The sequence below is a fragment of the Canis lupus genome, chromosome 21 (assembly GCF_003254725.2).
Source record: "Canis lupus dingo isolate Sandy chromosome 21, ASM325472v2, whole genome shotgun sequence".
Classification (NCBI taxonomy): domain Eukaryota; kingdom Metazoa; phylum Chordata; class Mammalia; order Carnivora; family Canidae; genus Canis; species Canis lupus.
The window spans coordinates 48,358,697-48,370,125 of record NC_064263.1 but is presented as its reverse complement, the minus strand read 5'-3'; the positions used below and the strand labels follow the sequence as shown (position 1 = coordinate 48,370,125).

At 55.6% G+C, this 11,429-nt stretch overlaps 1 long non-coding RNA gene across 1 annotated transcript; it reads left to right on the top strand.

Moving 5' to 3' along the window:
• The first annotated feature begins 2,012 nt into the window (after nucleotides 1-2,012).
• LOC112667819 (uncharacterized) lies at nucleotides 2,013-5,507 on the top strand. Its single transcript, XR_007404790.1, has 2 exons — nucleotides 2,013-4,536; nucleotides 4,854-5,507. It is a non-coding gene; the product is annotated as an uncharacterized LOC112667819 (long non-coding RNA).
• Nucleotides 5,508-11,429: the final 5,922 nt, after the last annotated feature.

Below are 11,429 nucleotides of genomic sequence, written 5' to 3'. Positions count from 1 at the left end.
AAGGCAGGCGCCAAACCGCTGAGCCCCCCAGGGATCCCCAAAGACGAAGAATTCTAATTAGAGGCTCACGTCGTCGAAAGTTTGCAAAGGTCGCGGCTCTTCTCTTCCGTCTCCCCCGCACTCAGCCCTGCACAGACCCACCTCCACATGGCTAAATTCGTTGAGTCCCGGCTGACACTGCCAGGCAAGAGGATCTATAAAACAGGGGGTCACCAAAAGGTGGGGAGACTTGAGCTCTCGTCCTATAAGGAACGGGGCCTATTTTGAGGAGGCTGTCCTTAGGCAGAGGCCTATCGCCGTAGGAAGGCTCCCGTCTTGCCCGGGGACAGGGTCGACCTCCGTCCCCCTCCTCCTCCTCACACACGCACACACTCCAGGTGGAAGGTTCTACGTCATGACTCCGAGTCAGTAATAACTCGACCACTTGTGCAGCCCGGAGATTAGGGAGCCCAGAGTCTGTTGTGTTGAAGTGGTGCTGGGGGCGGGGGGGAGGGGGGGGGGGTGGGCGCTCTCTCCGGAGCCCGGGCCGGGGACGCCTCGCCAGACCAGGGTTCGTAGAGTGTTTAGACTGTGAGTCATGAAGGTCTTAGATGAATAAATACGCTCTTTCTGCTGTGACTGTTGACAGGCCTGGCGACAGCTCACCTTTGCAGTTGACAAGGAGAATCGGACTCTGATTGTTGCCACGCGCGACTCCGCGAGCGCAGACCGAGCCGGGGGAAGACGGCAGTGGGGCCGTGGGTAGGGTCTGGAGGCAGGAAAGCAGGAGAGCAACTGTGTCCTCTCGGCCGAGGGAGAGGAAGGCAGGATTGGAGCAAGAAAGCTTTCTGCTCCTAGGGCTGGAGGAACGTGGTCTTAGAGTTTTCACGTGGCTCGTTGGTCACGGGCTGTCACTTCGGTAACAGGCCCCGAGCTTCCTAATTCTTGTGAGAAGAAAGGTGGCCGTCCTTCTGGAAACAACTACGTGGTTCAGGACATAGTTGGCAACAAGCAAGCAACACATCTGACTGGTGGTGGCCCAAGCCATGAAGATGTGCGATGATCTCAAATTCTGGGAAGTCTGGAGGTGAGGCAAGTGCCTACAACGAGAATAGACGCTCAGTGGGGCCGTCAGGATGCCAGGCGCTTTTCCATCCTCTGCAGGTGTGTGCCTCATTGATTCTCCTGCTGGCTGCCTCATGGCTGCGGGGCGGCTGCCGCGCCTCCGGACCTCACGACTGTATTCAGAGGTAGAAAGGTGGCAGGGGTCGCGGTGTGAGGTGGCAAAGCATTCTTTTCCTGGAACGACTGTGCCACATCAAGTGGGGGAGTGAATGCATCTCGGAAGCTTTCCCAGCGGCCTGACCCTGGTCCCCGACCAGAGCCTTCTCCACCATCGCAGGGTCACGTCAGCCGCGGGGGGCTGCGGGGGCTGCGGCTGGCAGGTGCCTATGGACTATTAACGTCTGGCTTGTAGCCGTTGTGATTCCACCCCTGGGGCCTGGACGCCTTGCTGCCTTGACTACAGCTGGGGTGTGCAGGTCCCTGCGAGGAGTCCTGGGCCCAGGGGGTGCGCGGCGGGGCCTTGTGGGGTCAGCGGGCCCTCTGCCCGGGGTGTCGTCAGCACACGACGAGAATCCCCCAGACACAGCGGGGAGTTTCCCGAATTTTCGAGGCCGGAAGGCCCATCGGCACCTGGTGGGTTCCGCAGCCACCAGGAGCACCTGCTTACCCTTCCAGTCCCCAGTGTGGCCGGCTTGGTGACCCTGGCCCCAGGCCCCCAGGCCTTGCTGGGCACCGCATCCTTGCCACGCCCCCCCGTGCACCCTGCACCCCCCGGGCTCAGTGATCCCCAGGCCCCACTGGGCGCCCTGTCCTCGCCCCCCCCATGCACCCTGCACCCCCTGGGCTCAGTGATCCCCACCCCCAGACCCCACTGGGTGCCCTGTCCTTGCCCCCCCATGCACCCTGCACCCCCTGGGCTCAGTGATCCCCACCCCCAGGCCCCACTGGGTGCCCCGTCCTCACCCCCCGCCCCGTGACCCTGCACCCCCGCCCCCCCGGTGGTGGCATCAGCAGCCTGAGGTCAGAGTAGGCAGGTTTCTCCAGGGCCCCTCCCTGTGCCCTGTGCTGCGCTTGCAGGGTCCGTGCCCCAGAGGCCTCCGAGGCTCCCTGGCCTGCAGGGCTGAGTATGCAGGAAGGAGGACCCAGGCGAGGCCTCGGCCCCACTCAGCCCTCCTGCCCACCCTTGGAACCCCAATCCTGCTGTCTCGCATTCCCTCTGGGGCCCCTCTTGGCCTCGGGCCCCCAGGGTGGCGTCAGTGGCTGTCCTGACCCCGGGCCACGGCGGTGGCCCTCTCTGCAGGTCCGCAGTCTCCCTGACGGCAGGTGGGAGCCCCGAGTGGCTCCGGGGAGCACCTGGGCCTGCGGGGCTGCTGCTGCCCCGTCCCCGCCCCTGGGCCCGGCCTGGACAGCTGGGCCACACGTCTCCATCCCGCATCCAGGGCCGCATGGGGGCAAGGCCACAGCTGCAGCCCCGGGGCGGGGGCCTGTGAGCGCCTGAAGGGGGTGCACCCGGGTCATCGCCCCCGGTGACCCCCCACTGCTGATCCAGGGCGGAGCTGTCCCGGCCCGGCACCAACATTTGTCTTCTGGACCCACACAAGAGGAGGAGGCGGAAGGATTGGTTTTCAACTTGTTTTTCCTTTTAACAGGAAAACTGAAACATCGCGCTGAGTCGGATCACAGATGGGGAACAGGGGAGGGACTGAAGGAGGCCGACACAGTCTAGACTTCTGTTGGGGCCGCAACGAATCCCCGCCAAGTTAGCGGCTTACGGCAGCGCGAGTCCACTATGTTCCGTTCCCCTAGTTAGTCGGAGGGTGTCACTGGGAGGAGATCCAATCCCTGGCTGGGAGGCTGCGGCCCTTCTGGAGACCCGAGGCACAGCCTCTGCAGAGTGCTGCGCCCGGTGCCCGGCCGGCGGTCCGCGTTCGGCACACGGTAGCTGTTTTCACTCTGAGGGGCCCACGGTCCCGTCCATTCCACTCCCTGGTCCATCACCTCGGTTCAAAACCCGTCTGCAGCAGATGGGGTGAAAAACTGGTTTCCCGGGTAAGTTGCCACCATACTGCAGTCTGTGTGTGTGTGTGTGTGTGTGTGTGTGTGTGTGTGTGTCTTCCCAAGTTCCAGTTGTTCTACCTCAACGACGAAGTATATTTTTGTGCCTCTGGCATCAGAGACATGTTGTTCTCTTGAGCACCTGGAATAAATGGGGGATACGGTGGGCACCATGAGAACGAGGAGGCTGGGAGGACCCTCCCGTACGCTCAAAATGTGGAAAAACCTGGATGCACAAAGACACTAATTGCAGCTTTATCCGTGATAGTCCTAAGCGCACGGCACCTCACACTGTCCGCGTGGGAGAAGCAAGGGCTTAGTGACCGGGGCGCCCCCAGCAGATGCGTGGAGCGCAGCCCGGCTCCCAGCATGCGGATGCGCCTGGCCCGGGAGCTGGACGAGCCGGGGCGCAGGCTACGCCCTGCTGCGGACGTGCAGCCTCAGCTCTGCGCGGGTACGAAGCAGGTTGGAGAAGAAACCATTCCTGCTTGTTCCCAGGCGTCCGGAGAATAGAAAGAAAGGATTCCCGCCCCTCTTATTACCACGATTTCTCTGTTTCCCATCTTTTGCAAACGAACGGCTAGCACGGGGTTTAAGCAGGCTGGCCGCAGAGCCCGGCTGCCTCCTGACCTGTCTCAACCTCTCCAAATCTCAGCGTTCTCATCTGTCGTGCGGGAGCAATAATCATTCCTCGCCTGTAGGATGGCTGCGAGCGCAAAGGGGTAACCCGGGTGAAGGGCTCGGCGCGGCACTTTGTACACAGAGAGGGATCAAGGGATGCCAGCTGGTACCGGGATTTTCCGATTACGAAACTACGTGCAACAGAACTCAAGGCTCTAAGGAAGAGGAATGTGCCGTCCGGTCTCCCACCGTTCGCTCCCAGTCTTCCCCCAAAGGATTATTTAACAAATGCTCTTTTTTTTTCTAGTCCTTAATCACTATGATACGTTGAGAAGTGGCTAAATAGCAGCCTTCTGTAGGAATCAACTCCCATGTGTCAACACTTAGAGAAGGTGTCCCTCGGTGCCCCTCCGCGTCCCCAGCAGCGGGGTCTGCGTGTAACCAGAGGCCAGCCAGGGCCGGGTAAACGGGTGTATTAGTGACTTATTGCTGGAAAACAAACTGACACGAATTTATGCATGCATTTTCTTGCAGTTTTTGTGACTCGAGAATCTTGGCATGGCTTGGCTACGCCCTTAGCTCAGGGTGTCACGAGGCTGCAGCGAAGGGGTTAGCGGGGCTGCCTTCTCATGTGGTGGCTTGGCCGGGGAGGGATGCCCCTCCCGGCTCATCAGGTTGTCGGCACAGTGGATTTCCTTGTCGCCGTGGGACTGCGGGCCTTTGCCGCCCTGGCCCTGGCCGTCAGCTCCTAAGGACCACGGTTGCCGACTGCACTAATCCCACAAGGAGAGTCTCTGCAGCAAGTCTGCCAACAAGGTGAGGCCTTACGTGACCTAACGCGGTCACGGGAGTGACATTCCATCCCCTCTGCCCTATTTTGTGGGCTCAAAGCTAGTCACCCTCATTTTTAAAGGGAGTAGATCACGCGAAGACATGCCCCGCAACGGGTGGGGATCACGGGGACCACTTCTGCGTCTGCCCACCCGCAGCACAAGGGGAGGCCTGTCTTCCCTGGGTGGGAAGAAGCCGGCGCACACCCGGTGGGGGTTGAAGGAGCCTTCCCACGCTGCCGTCCGTGCCCCGGGCTCTTTACTTCTTACCGTTTGATCATCTTTCATCTCTTGGATCGTAAGATTAGGAGCTGCTTCTCTAAGTTTCACCTCCTCATTCAAAGAAGGAAGAATGACAAAGCGCAAAAGCCACAAAGCAGCCAAGTGTGACTCTTTTTTAGCAGCAAGACCATAGCCTTCCAGAAACCCACCCGTATCCTTGTCCCCTGCCTCCCGCTGGCCTTTTCTGAAACACCCGGCTGCTTCCAGTGTGCAGGGCGTTGGAAAATATATATGTTTCATTAACCAGTATCCGAGGGACCCCCCCCCCAAATGAGCGGGGTCCGGCACAGATGTTTCCAGTACGTGGGCACGCGGGTGGAGCTGCCGGTGAGGCTCGCCTGGGATGGGCCCCCGCTCGAGCGGGGAGAGCCTTTGCACAGTGCCTGATGCTCGGTCTCTTCTCCCCCCCTCTGCTTCCCCAAGAGCAGCCCCTCCAGAGTTAAGCCCCGTGCCAAGCAGACAAGCCTACATTTGGGGCCTGCAGGAGGACTGCGGAGGGAGGACTGCGGAGGGAGGACTGCGAGAGCCCGGCCTGGACGAGGAGCAGCGACTGCAACACCCTCCCTTGCCCCAGGGAGGAGCAGCTTGGAAACTTTTTATGAGATTCCAGAAGCAGCAAGGTCAGCAGGTTTATGGCCATTCTGCTTCGTTTGTAAATACAGCCTTTGAATGAGAGTGTTCGGGCTCCTTGACGGGAACAGGGCTGGTGTTGGCTCCTCTGGAAGAGGGGACAATAAGATAGGAGGTATTGGGTCCCACGTGACCGCAAGGCCTTGGGAGTCACCTGGGCCCCAGGACAGCAGCGACGGGCTGTGTCCCTTCAGAGAGCTCATTTCCAGGCGGCCTCACGGCAAAGGCCCCGGGGGGTCGGGGGCAGGTCGTTGGAGTTGTCAGGCGGCTGCAAAGCTCTGGGTTGGCCCATCCGAGGGGACAGCTGTGTCCACGTGGGAGCACATGGGGACCAGCCCCGCGAGGGCCACTGCTCCTTCCCGGACCGCTCGCCCCACCGTGCTTACCGCCGGGAAGCCCCGGGCCCCTGCCAGGGCCGGCTCTGGGGGTGGCTGGCCGTGGGGACCCGGTCACCCGGGTCACACAGAGCCAGAGCCGCCGTGTGTCCCTGGGGGGGGGGGAGAGGATCAGGAGACAGCAAGGGGATGGTTCCCCGAACGATGCAAGTCCCCTCCACGGTGCGGCAGCCACCACGCCTTGATGATGAGCACCTGCTGTGTGAGGACGGGGCGGGGGGTGGTTCTTCGTTTAACCGATATTTACCGGGTGCCAGTTCCGGGCCAGGGCCCTCCACCCGATGACACAATTCAAAATTTAACAGACGAGATCTGTGTTCTGGAAGTTACATTCTGCTGAGGGATGAAGACAGAAGTAGACAGAGAAGCGAGGTGAAGAGAGAGAGTGACGGATGCCGGGGGGACAGGGAGGACGGGGCAGGGGGCCGGACAGGGGCCGGGGGCAGCCTTCCCCCCACGGGGCGAGTGCGCAGCCGAGAGCAGGTGCGGGGCGTGCTGGTCCCGAGCCCTGTGGACCTGAGCAGTCCCCGCGAGCCGGGCGCATCTCTGGAAGGCAGAAGACAACTGAAGCTACAAAAGAGAGGGAGCTTGTAGTTCAGGGGGCTCAGCTGCGGAGGGGGCTCAGCTTTCTTCTGGAACCTGGGCAAAGAGGAGGAAGTAAATAAAAAATCAAGGAGTAGGAGTAAGCGGTTGTGTTGAAAACGAGACACGCGATGGCAGGTCTAGGCGGCTCTCCATCCCTGACCGGCTCCGGGCGGCTACGGTCCGTCCCAAAGGCAAGCACGGTCAAGTGTTGTTCTCTGGAGACCCTGGGGGGCCTAGACAGAGGACCTTCCCACGGAGGAATTGAGGGGATCCATCAGCGGGACGGTAGCTCCTGCCTGCCCACCACAGACGGAAGCCTGCTGGCTGGCCCGACTCCCCAGGGTACACAGAGCTGCCCAGGCAACTGTTGATCACCTTCTTGGTAAACCTGGGAGTTAATTAAGCTTCACTGGACACACGAACGATGCTTGCGACATAGGCGACGGAATAGTGTTTCTGCCTATTAAATTCCTGGGCTGTGAAAGTTTCGCTTAGAGTTTATCAGACATGGGGGATCCTTAGATGCTGGGGTGGTCATTTAGCTTTGAGCATCACAGAGCCCGAAAGCTGTCAAAATGGGAGTTTTTACATCGTCTAGAAACGCACACATAGGATCGAAAGGGGAAGATGCTCAGTATACACCTTAGACTCGTGTCCCAATCCTGGACCACGGTATCTGAACACCAGGAATCAACACGTGAGGCCTCTAATTAACTTTAGAAGAACATAATGACGTCATATTTTATTTTTATTTAATTTTTAAGTAAGCTCTAGGCCAAACACAGAGCTCGAACTCACGACCCCAAGAGCGAGAGTTGTGCGCTCCACCAACTGAGCATTTAAAGTCTAACTTTGTTAAATATAAACATTTTACGCACAGGAAAACATGTTAAAGGCTGTTTTGGCATTTCTTTTTTAAAGCTTACTATGAGCCTCGAGACATGGAAAGGGCCTGGGTCCCTGAATCATCTGGGTGGGAGTCTGAGCGTTCCCCAAAGCATCGTCACACATTTGCAGCAGTTGCTTGGAGGATTCACACTTAGGACTAGGCTAGTTCTACTTGCGTAGGATTTTCACTCGTTTATCACCCAAAAGAAGTCCTTATACCTGGGGTCACGGGAAGTCCCCACGGTGGACAGAGCTAGCGATTCGGACCTTCTCAGCCTACGCAGGAGAGAGCCCCGGGCTTCCCTCAGCATTCTTTAGGAGCATCTTCGACATGGTAAGAGAAGTTGTAGGCAATGAAGACGTGGAATTAAAACTGCATTAAAGTGTAGAAAATGAGGAGTCCAGGAGGCTCGGAGAGGTGGTAAATGGAAGAATATTGGATGTCAAGAGAAGCCTTGACTCTTTCCTGAAACTCTGCCTTTTGTAAAGATTGTCAGGTGGACTTTCGCAGCCTTCCCCTTCATTATACCGGTCAGCTACAATCCTGTCCGTTTGGGGGTGAGGGGGGCGCCTGGGTGGCTCCGTGGGTTAAGCATCTGCCTTCAGCCCAGGCTCCCTGCTCAGTGGGGAGCCTGCTTCTGAACCCTCTCCCCACGCCCCCCTCTGTCTCACATAAATAAATAAAATCTTTTTTTTAAAATTTTGTTTATTTATTCATGAGAGACAGAGAGAGAGATTGAGAGAGAGAGAGAGAGGAAGAAGCAGGCTCCATGCAGGGAGCCCAACGTGGGACTCGATCCCGGGTCTCCAGGATCACACCCTGGGCTGAAGGCGGTGCTAAACCACTGAGCCACCGGGGCTGCCCAATAAATAAAATCTTAAAAAAAAAAATCCTATCCATTTGTCAAGGGCCATCTCAATGCTCCACTGAAAGCCACGAAGCTCTTCTTGAATGTGCAGTTGGGAGTCATCACTCCTTCCCCCGTGTTCTCATGTTGTACTTCGATCCTTCTCGCTCTCTCTCATCCTCATCCTCATCCATCCTGTGCTTTGATCTCGGCTGGGCACTAACATTCGTTCAGTGCTTTATGTCTCACAAAGTGACTTTCTTGTACATTTACTCACTTAATTCTTTGTGACTCCACGATGCCAAGAAGGAAACACAGAGGCCAGAGATGCAAGGACGTTAGTAGATTAGCTTCGTAAATTGTGACGACAGGTCAGATAAAATCATGTGAGATCTCTAAAATTCAGCAGCCAGAGAGTGCGGCATTCTGTTAAGAGTTAGAAAGGACATTCACCTAGCTCTGGATCCCATTACATTCAAAAGTCTGTAACATTTGATGGACGAGACACGCTGAGATCTTAAGAGCCAAAGAAAATGCATAGTCTGACCGAGACGCCAGGCTGAGTTGCGTCGCAGACGTTTGTGAGCAGACATTTATGAGGTAGATTCACCACGTGCATGTAACCTGGATCCCAGGATGTGACCAAGCCCCACTTTGAAGTTATGGTATCACTGACGTAACCCTTAAAAATAGAGTTCAGGATGTCACATCAAGGCTACCAAAATCTCTGATCACTGGGAATCCCAAGAATGCTGAGAGAACAACTCCCCCTACTTCTTGGGATGATTTAATAGTTTTCTTAGTTTTTGTGAAGAGCACCACCCGGGAAGCCTGAATTTCGAAATCACGTTTCCAGCCAAATAGCTCTGTGTAAGGTAATCTCAGTTAGCAGGGATGATTGTCTTTCTTACTGGTAAGCATCTTACATTTCCTGGAAGTTTCAGATTACATATACGCATGTCTAGAATCATCAAAACCATAGTATAAATATTTTTGTATTAAGAAAGAGTCAGGCCGTATTTCATATTTCTATATGCTTGCAATGTTTAAGAAAAGTTGGCCTGTTAAAATGATACACATAATTTTTTTTAAGATTTTATTTATTTCTTCATGAGAGACCCAGAGAGAGAGGCAGAGACACAGGCAGGGGGAGATGCAGGCTCCATGTAGGAGCCTGATGCAGGACTCGATCCCAGGACCCCAGGGTCACGACCTGAGCCAAAGGCAGACACTCAACCACTGAGCCAGCCGGGCGTCCCGATACTCATAATTCTAACTTAAAAAATATAACTGACAAAGTATTGAGACTCACAACTTTAAATGGAAATTCACGTCAATCACATCTAGAAGCAGATTTTCGTTAGATTAAATGTTGGGGGACATTCGTTGATTAGGCAATTGATGTGCTTAAAATGAAAACTGAATTTATAAATGCAATTTAAACTATTTGAGAAGATTCAGTGACTTAACGTTTGCAATCTTAACCAAACATCGGTCAAACGTTCTTTAAAAATGAGTAAAAAGGGTGCCCCCGGGTCCTGCACCTGTGCTTTAATAAAACCACTTAAAAAAAAGGCGACCAATAACAAATAGGAGAAAATTTGTGGGATCCCTGGGTGGCGCAGCGGTTTGGTGCCTGCCTTTGGCCCAGGGCGCCATCCTGGAGACCCGGGATCGAATCCCACGTCGGGCTCCCGGTGCATGGAGCCTGCTTCTCCCTCTGCCTGTGTCTCTGCCTCTCTCTCTCTCTCTCTCTCTCTCTGTGTGACTATCATAAATAAATAAAAAATTAAAAAAATATAAAAAAATAAAAAAAGAAAATTTGCTCCACTTCTACATAGAAAAATAAGATTTGTAAGTGGAATGTAAACCTAAGAAGAAAATACATGTATGACTTCAATAAATTAACATAAAAACCCAAGATGAATTTGTCAATAGCCTTTTCAGGACACAGAACTCACTCTCAGAGCCTCAAAATACCCTCGATTCGTAGAGGTGACCTCATGAACGGCACGCTCACAACTTGGACCGGGGTCCAGATCCTACATCCTTTGGCTCCACTTCTGTAATTCTTTTATAATACCCGAATTACTTTGCCCTGGATTCGGGTTATTTCTCTGTGTCTTAGGCTGACTGCTTGCCTCTCCCCAGCTGCCAGCCCAGGGCCAGGGGGAGGGTGGAGGTCAGGGGAAGTCCAGTGAGTGTGTCGGGTTCCAATGATCATAGGCCACACACGGCCTGTGAGAGATGGTGGCTGGCCTGGGGGACCCACGATGTCATCTCCCCGTCACACCGGTTAGCCTGAAGGGGGTCCGACTCCAGAGATCTAAGCTCCGATGACAATGACGTGGGTGTGATTAGCCACATGCTGTCTGCCTTGTTTTAAGGTCTCCTTCCAGGGAGCTCCTCCAGGGCCTTCCCCGCGCTCCGGACAGAGAGCAGCCCTTCCCCTGCTTGGCGAGGCTGCCAGGCCCCGCTCCGCCCACCTCCCTAACTCTCGGTCCACCTGCTGTGACTGCGGGGCCAGGGACCGGCGAGTGTCCTGAGCCAAACGCGGTGTTCCCCAGATGCGGTCGGGTCTCCCCCTCGCGCGTCCTCGTCACTTGCTGAACCTTTCCGTCACAGCTCTTGCTAGAGGTTGTAATCGTGCATTTTTATTTGTAGTTGTTTGTTTACTATCCTCCTCCCATGGAAGGCCTTTAGCCCCGTGCACCCGGCCCGTGTTTCTCACCATGGTCCTTGCCGCATGATAGGGCGTCACGAGTAGAGGGCGTCATAAATGTCGACTTTTATATGATTGCTGTTGGCGTTTGCCAAATGGCTGCTGTTGGGGGGAGGAGTGAATGAGGCATGTGGGAGGATGGAGTCTATGGTGATCTTTTAGGCTGGCCTGGTCTCCATTCAGCCAGGAAGGACTGGAGATGAAATCTTATCAGACAGATAGGGGACGCGATGTCTGAGATTCCTTCCAGGCCACTGAGCCTTTTGCTCCGGGAAGGCTATTTGTCACTTTGCTTTAGCCATTGCTTTTATCATTCTCACTGAGAACTGTGCGTGTGTGTGTGTGTGTGTGTGTGTGAGAGAGAGAGAGAGAGAGAGAGACAGAGAGAGAGAGAGGAAGAGACAGAGACAAAGACAGGGCGAGAGAAGGAGGCCGAGCTGGCATGCGAGTGACGGGCAGTGACCCCGGGAGGCCCCCGGACACGAACCTGGCCCCTGTCCTTGCCTCATTCAAGCAGGTGAGACCTCAT